We start from the raw sequence: 12,352 nt of genomic DNA, 5'->3' as shown, positions 1-12,352 counted from the left end.
GAAGGAATGGCGCTCGGTCATTTTACCGTTTACCGGCTTCCTTCGCCTTCACAAACAGATAAATAAAACTTTTATATATTTATTTAGAATTTTGCATTTATTAACCTTTGTATTGATATATAGTTTATGGTAGTTTCCTTTAAAACAGCGCACGTACAATGTTTTTTTTCTGGGGAGCACCCACAAAGTTTTGGATTAACCTTAAACAAATTGTCCAGTTATAGCAAGCCACTATGCTTAGTCAGAGCGAAAAAAGCACAGGTAGAATTTGGAAAGTGGCGAAAGTTTACCAGACAGATAACCCTGTAACTTTAAATAGCTGCTGCTTGTTGTACTATAGAGCGGTTTTCAAATGAGTGTCGTAAAACCAAAACCAAAGTAATTACTTTGGCCAATCAAAAAGGACAGAGACAATCCAGTAAACCAATCAAAACTCGAAGTAATTAGACGTAGCCGACACAAAGCGCGGGAAAATGTGCACGCCCGAGCTACGATTGGTTTTGGTTTCACTTCTGATTGGTTGAAAAAGTGGCACGAGAACTTTGAACCAATCACTGAGTGAAGTAATGCAAAACCAAAGTAATTATCTAATTACTTTCGATACTCAATTGAAAACCACTCTATGAGAAATAAGGGTTATCTATTAATTGATACAAGTAAATTTGCCAACGGAAACACTCAGTACAGCAGCGATCAGAGTTTACTTTGAAATATAGACAAATCTTTCCGACTTCATTTTGTATTGCTTTAAAGTTTTCAAGCTGCTACTTTGGAATACAATTATTTTTATTGTCATAACATACTTTAATCTGTGGCTTGCTTTGTGCTGTGGTGTTGCATTTTGTAACAGTTCGAGAACGTCTTTATTTATCTCCGGCTCAAAGTGGTTTTAACCGGCTGCCATTGCATGTTTCTTCAGCGAAGTTTGCTACCTTCTTTTCAATTCTTGATCTGAGGCATATGCTTACCATATTTGTAAAGACTGGTATATTTAGCAAATATTGAATGAGGCTGTGTAGGATATGAAGAATTCTGCAGGTCGAGGAGGGTGTTATCCACCAAGGCCGAAGGCCGAGGTGGATAACATCCTCCGAGATCTGCAGAATTCTTCATATTCTACGAAAGCCGAATTCAATAATTGCTTTATTATTCATTCAAAATATTTTCTTCGCTCAAACTTCTAAACCTACTGGCAGCCATTTTTCTGCTCAACAAAAATAACACAATCTCGTCCCCAGCTTTTTTCGGTCAACGGTTCAATAACTTGCAGCGGGCTGCAGTTTTGACGTCATTTTGACGTCATTGGTTCAATAATCTGCAGCGGGCTGTACTTTTGACGTCATTAATTCAATATGACGAAGTTTCTTTCCAAATTTGGTGAACAGCAGCTGGTTATGGTGAATTATGCGGTGGTTTTAACCAATCAGAAACGGGGAAATATTTTGAATAAATAATAATAGTTCATATACCATGACGGCTAGTTAAGCCAATTAAAACTTCTGAATTGCACTATACAATGATTAACTTTTCAATAATATTTATCAAAATTACTCTTCAACATCCGTTGTTGTTTAACTTGCTCAGGTGAAGGTGCGGTATTCTCTATTTTTGCGTTCCCCATAACACACTGTGTTTACCCCCCAAGTCGTGCCTAAACCATTGTTTTCAGATGCTCTTGGGGACACTGCATATTCCCTAGAGCTTTTGAAAACAATGGTCTATGCAAAATTTGGAGCAGAGAATACATCACATTTGCTCCGGAAAATGAACATCTGCAAAGAAAAGGGCGGGCAAGGTGAGGGAGAGGAGTGGAAAAGAAATTACAAAAGGACTTGTGTTCATTAGCTGTCCTTCAAAGGTATTTATTTTTAACAATTAGGGGTGGTCCACAACGACCACAAGGGGGCTCCATAGAGTGATCCATGGACTCAGACCTATTATTACATGTCGTGATGTCCTTATATAGAGGGTCCCCTATACCCCTTTGTAAAACTCAGTCACGAAAAAATATTTCGCCTTTTCACGCGTCACGAATAATATCCAAAATTCTTTCACGTTCACGCGAAATTCGAGACGATCACATTTCACATATAAATAAAAATGAAATTCACGAATTGATATTTTCACTTCTTGTAACCTAAGGTGTTTATCCTCCGAGTTTGGCTCTTCGATCGAGTGGTCATCTAAATCGCATGCGCAGGTCTGTCTGACTTGCAGAGATTCTAACCCCAGAAAATTAGAGTGTATTTTTTTAGCGCCGAAGGAGCGAGCCTTTAGGGAGGGGGGCTCCAGGGGTATCCCCCTCCCCTAGGAAATTTTGCAAATTCAGTTTCTCTCGAGTGTCATTTCCTGCATTTTGACAACATTTTTGTGATATTCTATAAGATCTTTATTCTTACCACTGGAGTCACGCCATTTATGGAGCTGCTAAATGGAGTAAGACTGCGGGCCTTACGAGTCTGCTTAACAAAGGGAGTTCAATGGGGAGACTGGGAGAGACATTATAGGATACTCCTGAGGACAATCATTAAACGTTTTACACTCAGATCGCAAAAAAGTCCTTAAGATAACCATTTTTTCCCTTGTTTTCAGAATTTCTTGATAAATCTGGAGAATCTGACAAAAACCGGGAAGGCGGGAGGGAACACGTCAAATCGGGAGGGTTGGAATCTCTGGACCTGTCCTTGTTTGATGGAGTCACATTTCGACATCTAACTAATGCGACCCTTTACTACTTCTGGTCTTTTCTAGAGTAAGAAAAATAATCTAAGATTTTTGTGTTTGCGCGCCTCGGTTCGACGTCGTTTGCTGTAGATTATTGTTTTCTACTGAAAATTCGATTGTTAGTCTCCTGAGGTCTCCTGAGTGGACTGTTGTTGAATTGTTTTGTTTTGTTTTGTTTTTCCTTACGTCCTGCACCAGTCACGTACGGTTAGTCCGTTGTATTCATGTATGTAGCGTCTGTGCAATATATTGATCAATATTCCGACTATTCCCGCTCTAACGAACAATAGCTGATTCATACACTTCACATAAAAGGAAGAAAAATTCACCTCTCTCTTTTGAAGCCGGTTCACTTCAAACCAGCCCTACGTCAGCCTTTCCTTTATGGAGTGACAACCCGGGAAGTTGAGAAGTCGCTTAATCGCAATCAATCAGGCAAATAACCCCACAAGCAGCGAGAAAGTTACCACGACAACAAAGTATGGCTCTTCTATTGAGAACTTTTGCGTGTAAATATCTTTTACAGTTTGTTATCGAGATTCCCATACAAACCCTATTTTTTTACCCTCCGAGTCTGGGCCGCCTGTGAATTTATCTGAGTGACTTATCGTGCTGTGTGAAAGTTGCTTAAAATTTCGTGTTAAGACAAACTGTTTGCTAACCAGTTGAACTCTTCATTTGATAACTTACAACTGTATTAAGAAAACCACTGAACCCGTTGGTTCCATTGATGAACTCACGCTTCGATTGGCAAACTCGATCGATGGCAGGAAAGGTTCCCAGTTGGAAGCACAGTCTTATGCAAGTAGTCACGGTTCACTAAAACCAAAAAACAGGGCTACTAAACCTAAAAATTTAATCTCCGTTCACCATTTGATAGTGAACAAACTGGTTCGATTGGAGAACTTTCATGAACATTGCGAGAGTATTTTTCTTGATCATCACATCAGTGTCTACTCCTGATCTAACACGCGATTCCAAGTAGGACTGGAGACAATAAAATCACACGTAGTGTTTATCCACCTTGATCGATCCGTGATCTTGCATGTGATTCCAAGGTGGTCTGGAACCAGTGAAATCGCACAATAGAAAAACACGGTGATTTGTGACTACGATGAAAAAACGGAATTTCCCAGTTTTTAAACGCTCTGCCTTTGGCATCCCGCGTAAAAAGCCACAGCGCACAACCAAGCGAACAGGACATAAAGCCATGGGTATCAACGCTTTCTGAGCTGTATTGTGATTCGCTTGAAATACTATCCATCCTGCTTGGCTAATTAGATCGAACTTCCGATTACGAGTAAGTGACAATTTGCATACAGATTCTCAACAAAACTCGTGGATATCCACGCGTAAAAATTGCTTTCATAGATGCTTCTGATCAGCACATATGTTTGATTTGATCAAAGAAGAGTAGCAACACCACTATGCTTTGGAAATAATACAACTCGTTTGTTCGTAAAGAGCAAGGGGCGCAAGGGGTGCCGGAATGGCGCAGTGGTGAGAGCACTCGCCTCCCACCAATGTTGCCCGGGTTCGGTTCCCAGACTCGGCGTCATATGTGGGTTGAGTTTGTTGGTTCTCTACTTTGCACCGAGAGGTTTTCTCCGGGTACTCCGGTTTCCCCTCTGATAAAAACCCCAAATTTGATTTGATTTGCGTTAACTTGTTAATTTGAATTTACAGTGTCCCCGATTAGTGCTCTAAGGCGCCAGAAGATTAGACACTTAAATAAAGTTCTTTCTCTGTCTTACCTTCGAGCTATTTCTTTGGTCAACACCTAAGCAGTGATAACCTGATGTCTGTAAGGCCTAAAAGAGAATGAAAACACTATGAGAACGTGCTAATAGTTCGAGTCAAATATTTTCAATTCAAATCATATTTTTTGAAGTCTTTGTAGGATTTAGAGTGTGATCAGCAAATTAGCGATACGATGTTAACTTGGTGCCTTACAGAGTACGAACAGTTTTAAGAGGGTAAATCAGAGAGAACCCCTTGAAGCACAAAGCCAATAGAGATGTAACAGCCCTTTGATAATAACTTGGGTCACCTTTTACCTTAATGACGTTTTCCCCCTGATTTCTTAACAATGATGTTGTGATGGCAGTAGAGTGGCTCTGTAAAGCAGCCGATAGAGAGAGAGAGATATATTTATCTTAGCTTCTTCGCACCTCACGTCAAACTAATCACAAAGTTGTTTTGGACGCGTCTTATGCACCCCGAATTGTTGTCATGCCTTTCTTGGAAAGTATGATAAACAAGGAAGGAGCTCAGACACGCTTTAACAAGTCTCATTGTCCCTCCAAAGAAATCACGAGGATGGGAGGAGCCAACTCAGTGAAAAGGGGCTCATTTTGTCGATATGATTGGCATTTCTATTTTAATTCCCAACTCTTCACAGAGAGCTCGCGATGTCCAGAAAACAATTTCTTGGATCTCATAGGCGGCGAAATCAACAACTTTTTTCATCAGTTAACTTTTCAATAGCACATTTGCACGATTACGCTATTTGACTCCAACTACCAGAATCCATGAGGTTTACTTTTCAATGCTAATTAGGGCTATTGTTATTTTTGCCTCGGTGGGATTAGAAAATTTGAATAAGAAAGGATAACCAAACTGAGTTCTAGATGTTGTAGTTAGATGATGCTATCATGAGATTTGCCTATTAGTTGTGCGTGTTAATTTGTGATTCCACTTAAGGGAGACTCGGTCACCGTTGAGACCGTGCCGACCTGGGCACTAGTTAAATGATAGTTATTACATTTCCAAATAGAGATCAACTATTCGAAATTATGCGTGAGAAAATTGAAACTTTCTAGTGATATGACTCCGCTTCTGAAGCTTCGGATGAAGATTCTCAATGATGTAAAATCAATCGATCCGTGACAAAGCGACCAAACGGACAGCTCGGCTGTTTTGATGAACAGATTTAACACCAGAGCTTGTCACGTTTTAGTAAAGGCTTGTTTCCGAGGCAGATAATGATGTATTTTTTGAGTTCGTCTTTGCGTGAAATAAACAAACCTTCGCTGGCAGACGCCGAGCTACCTAGCCTCCCACGCAGGCACTCATGGGGCTTCGTCACTCGTTCCTCCCCCACGACGAATCTCAAAGAGTGTCTGCGTGAGAGGCGACGCGGCACCGAGGCGCGTGACTGAACATTATTATTCAATTCACATAGAAATGTCTCATAAAATCAAGTCGTATTGGTGTCGCAGACGAGCAATAAAGGAGATCAAATTCGCTGAACTCACTATGAAGAATTGCAATGCCTCATCACTGATGTGTTTCCCGGCTTTTGAAAAAAAACATAGAGGTCCTCGACACATCCTGTGTTGCGTGAAGTGTGGCGGAGTCCGGAGATATAATTTTGCCATTTTCGAAGTTCACTTTGAAAGTTTTTTAAATACTTGTTCATCCTTTGAAATGTAAAGGAATAAAAACCCAGTAGAAGCCCACAAAGAATATTTGTGTTGCACAGAATGAGCTTCAGTGCGAGATTTCCTTGCATTTTCAAAGAAATTGCAGGGATCAGACAAAGCAATATTTATTTCATATGAACGTTTGCAAATTATTGGTTGAATTTCAGTACAAATACAGGTTCCTTTGTGTTGTTCTCACCAAAACAACTGTTGCATTTCTGCCGTAGTGTCATTATTTTTTAGAACCCGGTCACTTTGTTCAAGCAAAAAGACGAACAAACAAAGCCCGTCGCCAAGGTAAGAATGTTCTTGAAAGCCCTTTCGGTTTTTTTTCCCCGACCCAGTCATCCTTTTAAATAATGAACCCCACTTCAGCAAGGAGGTACTAAAAGGGTGTTCAGTGCGCATGTGCAATAGCTGACCCTGTCGCTTTCACGGTGTCTAATGATCTATTTGTTGCATCAAAGATCGAATTGATTGACCTCTAAATAATTCCGGGTTAGTTCGGTAAACAGCTGAGCAGATAAGCTCTTTCTGTGGGTACCTGTATTTGTGCACGTTTTTTTTCCACCGAATTTTGGCATCCTATACCACTTAGGCAATAGGAAGACGCGACCACTGACTGTGAAACCGCATCTGACAACGTCTTTTCGCCTTTGTTTACCCTGCGCATTTGAGCATGCTTTTCATGTACCTCGAACCACTGGGAATCTGCTCGTAAGCAAGTGTTCGTAAAATAAACCCGTCAATAATCGTTTGTCAATTGTTACAAAAGAGAAACAGATTTTTTTTTTTCTTTCTTTCACTCTTTTTACATTGGAAGTCAATATTGTTGACACAACTGAGTCACCTCGGCTCTTTACTGACACCCACTGAATAATTGAATGAAGGGTGACACATTTCTGCACTTTGACAGATCAGAGTGGTATACCTTCCTTAAAAGAACTCCAGTAACAGAGAGGGTAGACAAAGATAATACGGTCTGTCAAACTCTTACTGCGACACTCAGAGAGATCCGTGAACAATGGTATGATTATTTAACAATTATTCGCCGAAGGCGAAGTGATTATCGGCGAATATTCACCGAGAGGAAGTCGAGGTGAATATTCACCGATAATCACTTCGCCTGAGGCGAATAATTGTTTTAGTATAAATATACGGGTGATTATTTAAAAAAAAAAGAGAAAAAAAAACATTTCAACGCGAAATCATATTCACTTACAGTGCCAAAACGACTACTGGTAGCCATTTTGTCCGTCGAGGTGATTATCAGCTGATAATCCGAGATAGCGAGCCAATGAGAGCGCGCGATTTTGTATAATCACCTGCGTATTTATACTAATTATATTTAGCATCCTATTGTGGGTTTTACTTTGCTTAATGACTATAAATGCAATTAACATTCCAGAAATATTATTTTTGAACAGTTTTCCGAGTTTCACAGTAATCATGCATGACACGAATTTCAATGTTGTATAAAACCGAAAACGAAAGCAGTTATTCCGAGAAACCTTTCATTTTCAAAATGAACGGTATTTGTTCCGGGGTTGACGTATCTTCCCATCTGCCAAAAATGATGTCAACGCATGTTATGCCAAAAATGCAAACAGTCCGATTTTGTGTAACTGTCACAGAGGACTGAAAATCAGGAAAAACCATTCGAAGCATTGTTCGTTTTTACACCAAAGACGCATTATCCGTCTGAACGAACTTGGGCAAGACCTCCTCAGTAACATGACCTAGAATACATCTGTTCTAACTAAACATGAACAATGAAAGCGAACGATTTGCTGAAAAAGGTATACATACAATCGTTGGGCTAAGGCTAGGTGAAGACTAACTGCGAAACGACAGCAGTACATCCAAGTTACTGCGCATGACTACGATCCAAAATGGATTGACAAAAAAAAACATCGCATTAGATGACCAAATCACTCCCTTTTACTCCTTAGCCAGACTAGTCAGCGTTTCAACTATGTTCATGCAATCGACACGAATCTTACGCGCTCCACCACCGCCCTCCCCTCCCCCCTTCCTCCCGAAAGACAAGCAAGGGGTCTTTATACCGAAGCGAATCGGCATTCGTAAAATGTTCCTAAATCTAGAAACTCAACAAAACGGTCTGTCAAACCCTTCCCGGAAGCTCCTTTGATAAACGTGATGATTGTTCAATCATCACTCTCCGGCTGCAACGCGTTAACTGAACTATCTCTGGCGACACGCTCCGCGGCAAGGATCTCATGGATATACACACCAACCATAACTCTAAAAAAATAACCATTCTAAATCAGTTTCTACAACTAAAATGTAAAATGTAAAATGAGAGTTTAACCTAGGGGACTCGTGGTGGGTATATCCATGAGACCTATCCCCTCTCCGCACCACAAGATCAAGCATTGCGCGGCCAAAAAGGCTATAATTAACTTTTGCCGCCGGTCAAATTTAGTTGGAATAACGTGTGTTCCGCGCCAGGGAATTATTTAGATGGCTGCTTTAATCATTTCGACTCCTAAAAAGTGCTGTTCCCTTTGCTCATTTCTAACCTTTGTCGGAAGGATATGAAGCATTTTGTGGTAGAAAAACCCCTAGGATGTAAATGGGAGAGTTGCTTCGGCAGACTTGCCATGAGATGCAAACAATGCCGGCCGTTTGTCACAGAAGTTACGGCTGATTCTGACGGTTCGAGACGCTTTACTTTCGATACTATCTTGCCAAATCAAGACGCCAGTTCGTATGATACTGGGGCAGGACCAACTTGATTTTGATTAGAATTGTTTGCAGACACGGGCCGTGAAACACTTTTGTTTACACTGGATGACAGTCTGTGCAACCTTACAGAACATGAACTACAGCACCTTATACTGCCTATGACGGCCACATTGCCAAACTCATTTTCCAAAAAAGGTTTTCTTAGCTTCCGGGGACAAACCATCTACTGACTTTGGTAGTGGCTTTAAATGTTTTAGCTTGAACACTGGACAGCCTGGGACATTACAAATGTGAAGTTCAAGTTCAGGGAACTTGAACTTGAACTTGAACGCTGAACATCGGAAGCCGATAGTGGTATTCCTACGGGCTTGACATGTTCGTCCCATCACTTTTCCTTTAACATCATTTATGGTGCTTCCTTGACAGCTTATCTTAACAGGAACGACCTTGAAGCGCACTCTCGGTCAACTTGCTCTAACCGAACAAACTGCAACGGATCCGCTGGACCTTACAGTTCCGGACTCGTCAACAATCTCGGGAGCGACCGCGTTAACTGCCTTCGCCATCGTGGAAGTCAAGTTACTATTAGGCTCAGCGACAGGCTGTCCTGTGTTACGGCCAGGCATTTGATTCTCAGGTGTGTGACGACTGTTAGCCCGGAGACAGTTCTCTCCAACGTTCTTTCCTGAAGAGTGTATCAGATAGTGGTGATCTTTCCCACATCCAGATATCCTGTAGTTGAAGCCCTTTCTACACTGCCAAGCAATGTGTCCATCGTCAAGGCATATTCTACAGAGCTTGTGCTGTCGAACAGGTCTGAGGCGTTCACTCAACAGGACGCCTTTGAAGGCCCGATATCTCCAGACACCATGTAGTCCAGAACAATGGGCGCACTTCTGTGGTATTTTGGGCAATGTGTTCGGGGTAATGTGTTCCGGGCTAACAGTCGTGTCACACCTGAGAATCAAATGCCTGGCCGTAACACGCGACAGCCTATCGCTGAGCATCATAGTAACTTGGCATCCGCTATGGCGAAGGAAGTAGGCTGGCGTTCTGACTTTCCATTACTAGATTCTCTCTTGTCTCGTTTGCTGGAAAAAGATACCCTCATCTCTCGTTGGTACCTGTTGTTGATACGTTCCGCTACTCTCCGAAACAACTCGACAAAATCTGCATACTCAGCTAGGCCCTCACCCATGATAAGATCTCCCGCTCTGTCTAGCAGTAACAACAGGTCAGAAGTGTGTTGAATCAGAACCAGTCATCACCCTTTCCACAACACCCCATGTGGTTTCAGTGGCAGGCATCAACGCGAGCAGGGAGGAATTTAGTCCATTAGCATCGTCCCACGCTTCAAGGTGGGAAGTGAATTTCAGTTCTACAGTTGACTTTTCTCCTCTGTTAACAGCCTGCACTTACGTTACTGCCTCAGATCCTTTTTACACCGTCGCTGGCTTATCGCCAGAAAGAAACGTGTCTACATCGAGAACCCCTGTGCAACCCCGATAGGCTTAAAATGTTGCCGCTGCGGAGTTTTCTCCAGTGATGGCCCCGCAACACACCACACCAGTTCATATGATGAACCACCCGTTCCAGCCACTCGAAGATCAGAGTAGCCTCCATTCGCCGCAATTTGATGCTTGGACGACCATAGCCCAGGCGTGGAGTTGATGAAGTTTAACGGAAATCCCCTAGAATATCCGGAGTTCAAGACAAACTTCAGGGACAACATTGAAAGTCAAGTGTCTGGCAATTCGCAAAAACTTATTCGGCTGCTCACTCGGTGTGCCGGGATAGCAAAGGAAGCAATCAGAAGTAGCGTTAACTTACCGGTGGGTCAAAGGTACACGGAAGCATGCAGAACACTCCAGGAAAACTTTGAACAGCCTAGTACGATTGTGGAAGCACATCAGTGAAAAGATTAAAGGAAATTCACGTGCGGAAAGCTGACGCCTTATCCCTCATAGAATTTGTGAGGAAACTGGAGGACACCAGGAGGGTCCTAGCAAGTATGGACCGTAACTACGTAAATCGCTTGGACAATGAGAATGTATTAGTCATGCTGATGAAAAGGTTACCAGAGGAGGATCCGTTGATGACAATGTTGTCATTGCCTTCGCGTTAAAGGTGGCAGAGGTACCATTTCTACCAGGGGGCGCTAAAGGCTCATCATTAATAGGATTCCGGGCATAGTACTCCTTGAAATATTCATTCATTCCGTTGTTCATTTCTTCATCTACGTTCCGCTCTTTCGGCTTGTTCGACTTTGGTTCTGGCATTTAACAACTCAAGCTTTCTACTCAATTCGGCCTTGCCCTTCTCCTACTCTTCGATTTCACGTTTTCAGCTTTTGTCTCTCTTTCAGAGCCTGCATCTCTGATTTTGCACCGTCTACAATCTTCATCAACACCTCGCGAGGCAGTTTGCTCACCTCTTTCCTCGCCGTGTACGAGGGGGCTCAAGGGAGTTCAAGAAACGTCAATTGCACAAAACAATAATCATTGGCTAAGAGAGGAAAAATAATCGTGCTGCATGTGCGACACACGTTTTTCTGCTGTACTCGGAATAACAACAACGTGAAATCACTACATTTGAGGTTTTCACGACAACGTGAGCGTACAAATGCGAATCTTTCGCTCTATATTTTTACCCTGAAACCGCTCGTAGAAATTTAGCTTTAGAGTAATTCGCCTACAGTGTACGGAGTGAACGAGATGGAATAACAGCGAAACAATAAGGATTGCGTGAAGTTGTATTCTGAGGTGACGTTTTTGTAAACGTCGCCGTCGTAGATCTTAAAGTCCCCAAGGAAATGCCTTGTTGGATCAAAAAATTCGACCAGCTTTAAACATTGCGCATCAACTCCCAAATGCACGCAATAACGCGCAAGATTTCCAACTGCGCGCCCTCCACTCAAAAATGGTGGGACGAGTTGACCAGCAATGTAGTGTCTATTTGCACTCAGCTTTCAAAACTCAAACTGGAAACCGGCAAGTATGTTTTGCAGGTTGAAATTTAATTATAACTGGAAAACCGCTGGCACTAAAAATAGTTAATAACCCATATACTTATCAGGGGTTCTTCCATAAAGTAGTTGGCGTCTTTCACATGGTAAAAGCACCTGCAACTTCACCCTTCGGCAAGTATATTCCGTCTATCGTAAACAGCGTCATGTAATAGTCATAGTAAGTCTATCGCTTTACCTTTCTTTTAAGAGCCAGCGGTTTCCAGTTATAATTAAATTTCAACCTGCAATCTGCAAAACATACCTGCCGACTGGAAACGAACTTTTAGCGATACGGCGGCCATCTTCTATTGTTTAATGGGGATATTATGGGAAACTCAAGGGGAAAAAAGCCTTCATGTTGTAGGAAACTGAAAAAATAGTTTTCGGCTAAACTCTTTTTTCGAACCAAGGTAATTTGTATCCTTCCTTTGACTAAGATTAATTACAATGTGAAATCCTTTCAAAATCAGGTATCAGGACAATGCGC

General features: G+C 41.9%; 1 protein-coding gene across 1 annotated transcript in view; it reads right to left on the bottom strand.

The window, feature by feature from the left end:
- LOC138004093 (nitric oxide synthase 1-like) overlaps positions 1-7,291 on the bottom strand; it is a 58,484-nt gene extending 51,193 nt beyond the window's left edge. Inside the window, 2 exon segments of the mRNA XM_068850497.1 lie at positions 4,479-4,535; positions 4,782-7,291. The gene's annotated coding sequence lies outside the window, so the exon portion shown is untranslated.
- Between the last annotated feature and the right edge of the window lie 5,061 nt (positions 7,292-12,352).

This window comes from Montipora foliosa, chromosome 5, assembly GCF_036669935.1.
Source record: "Montipora foliosa isolate CH-2021 chromosome 5, ASM3666993v2, whole genome shotgun sequence".
Classification (NCBI taxonomy): domain Eukaryota; kingdom Metazoa; phylum Cnidaria; class Anthozoa; order Scleractinia; family Acroporidae; genus Montipora; species Montipora foliosa.
Note: the sequence above shows the minus strand (reverse complement) of the source record. Positions and strands in the feature narration are given on the sequence as shown.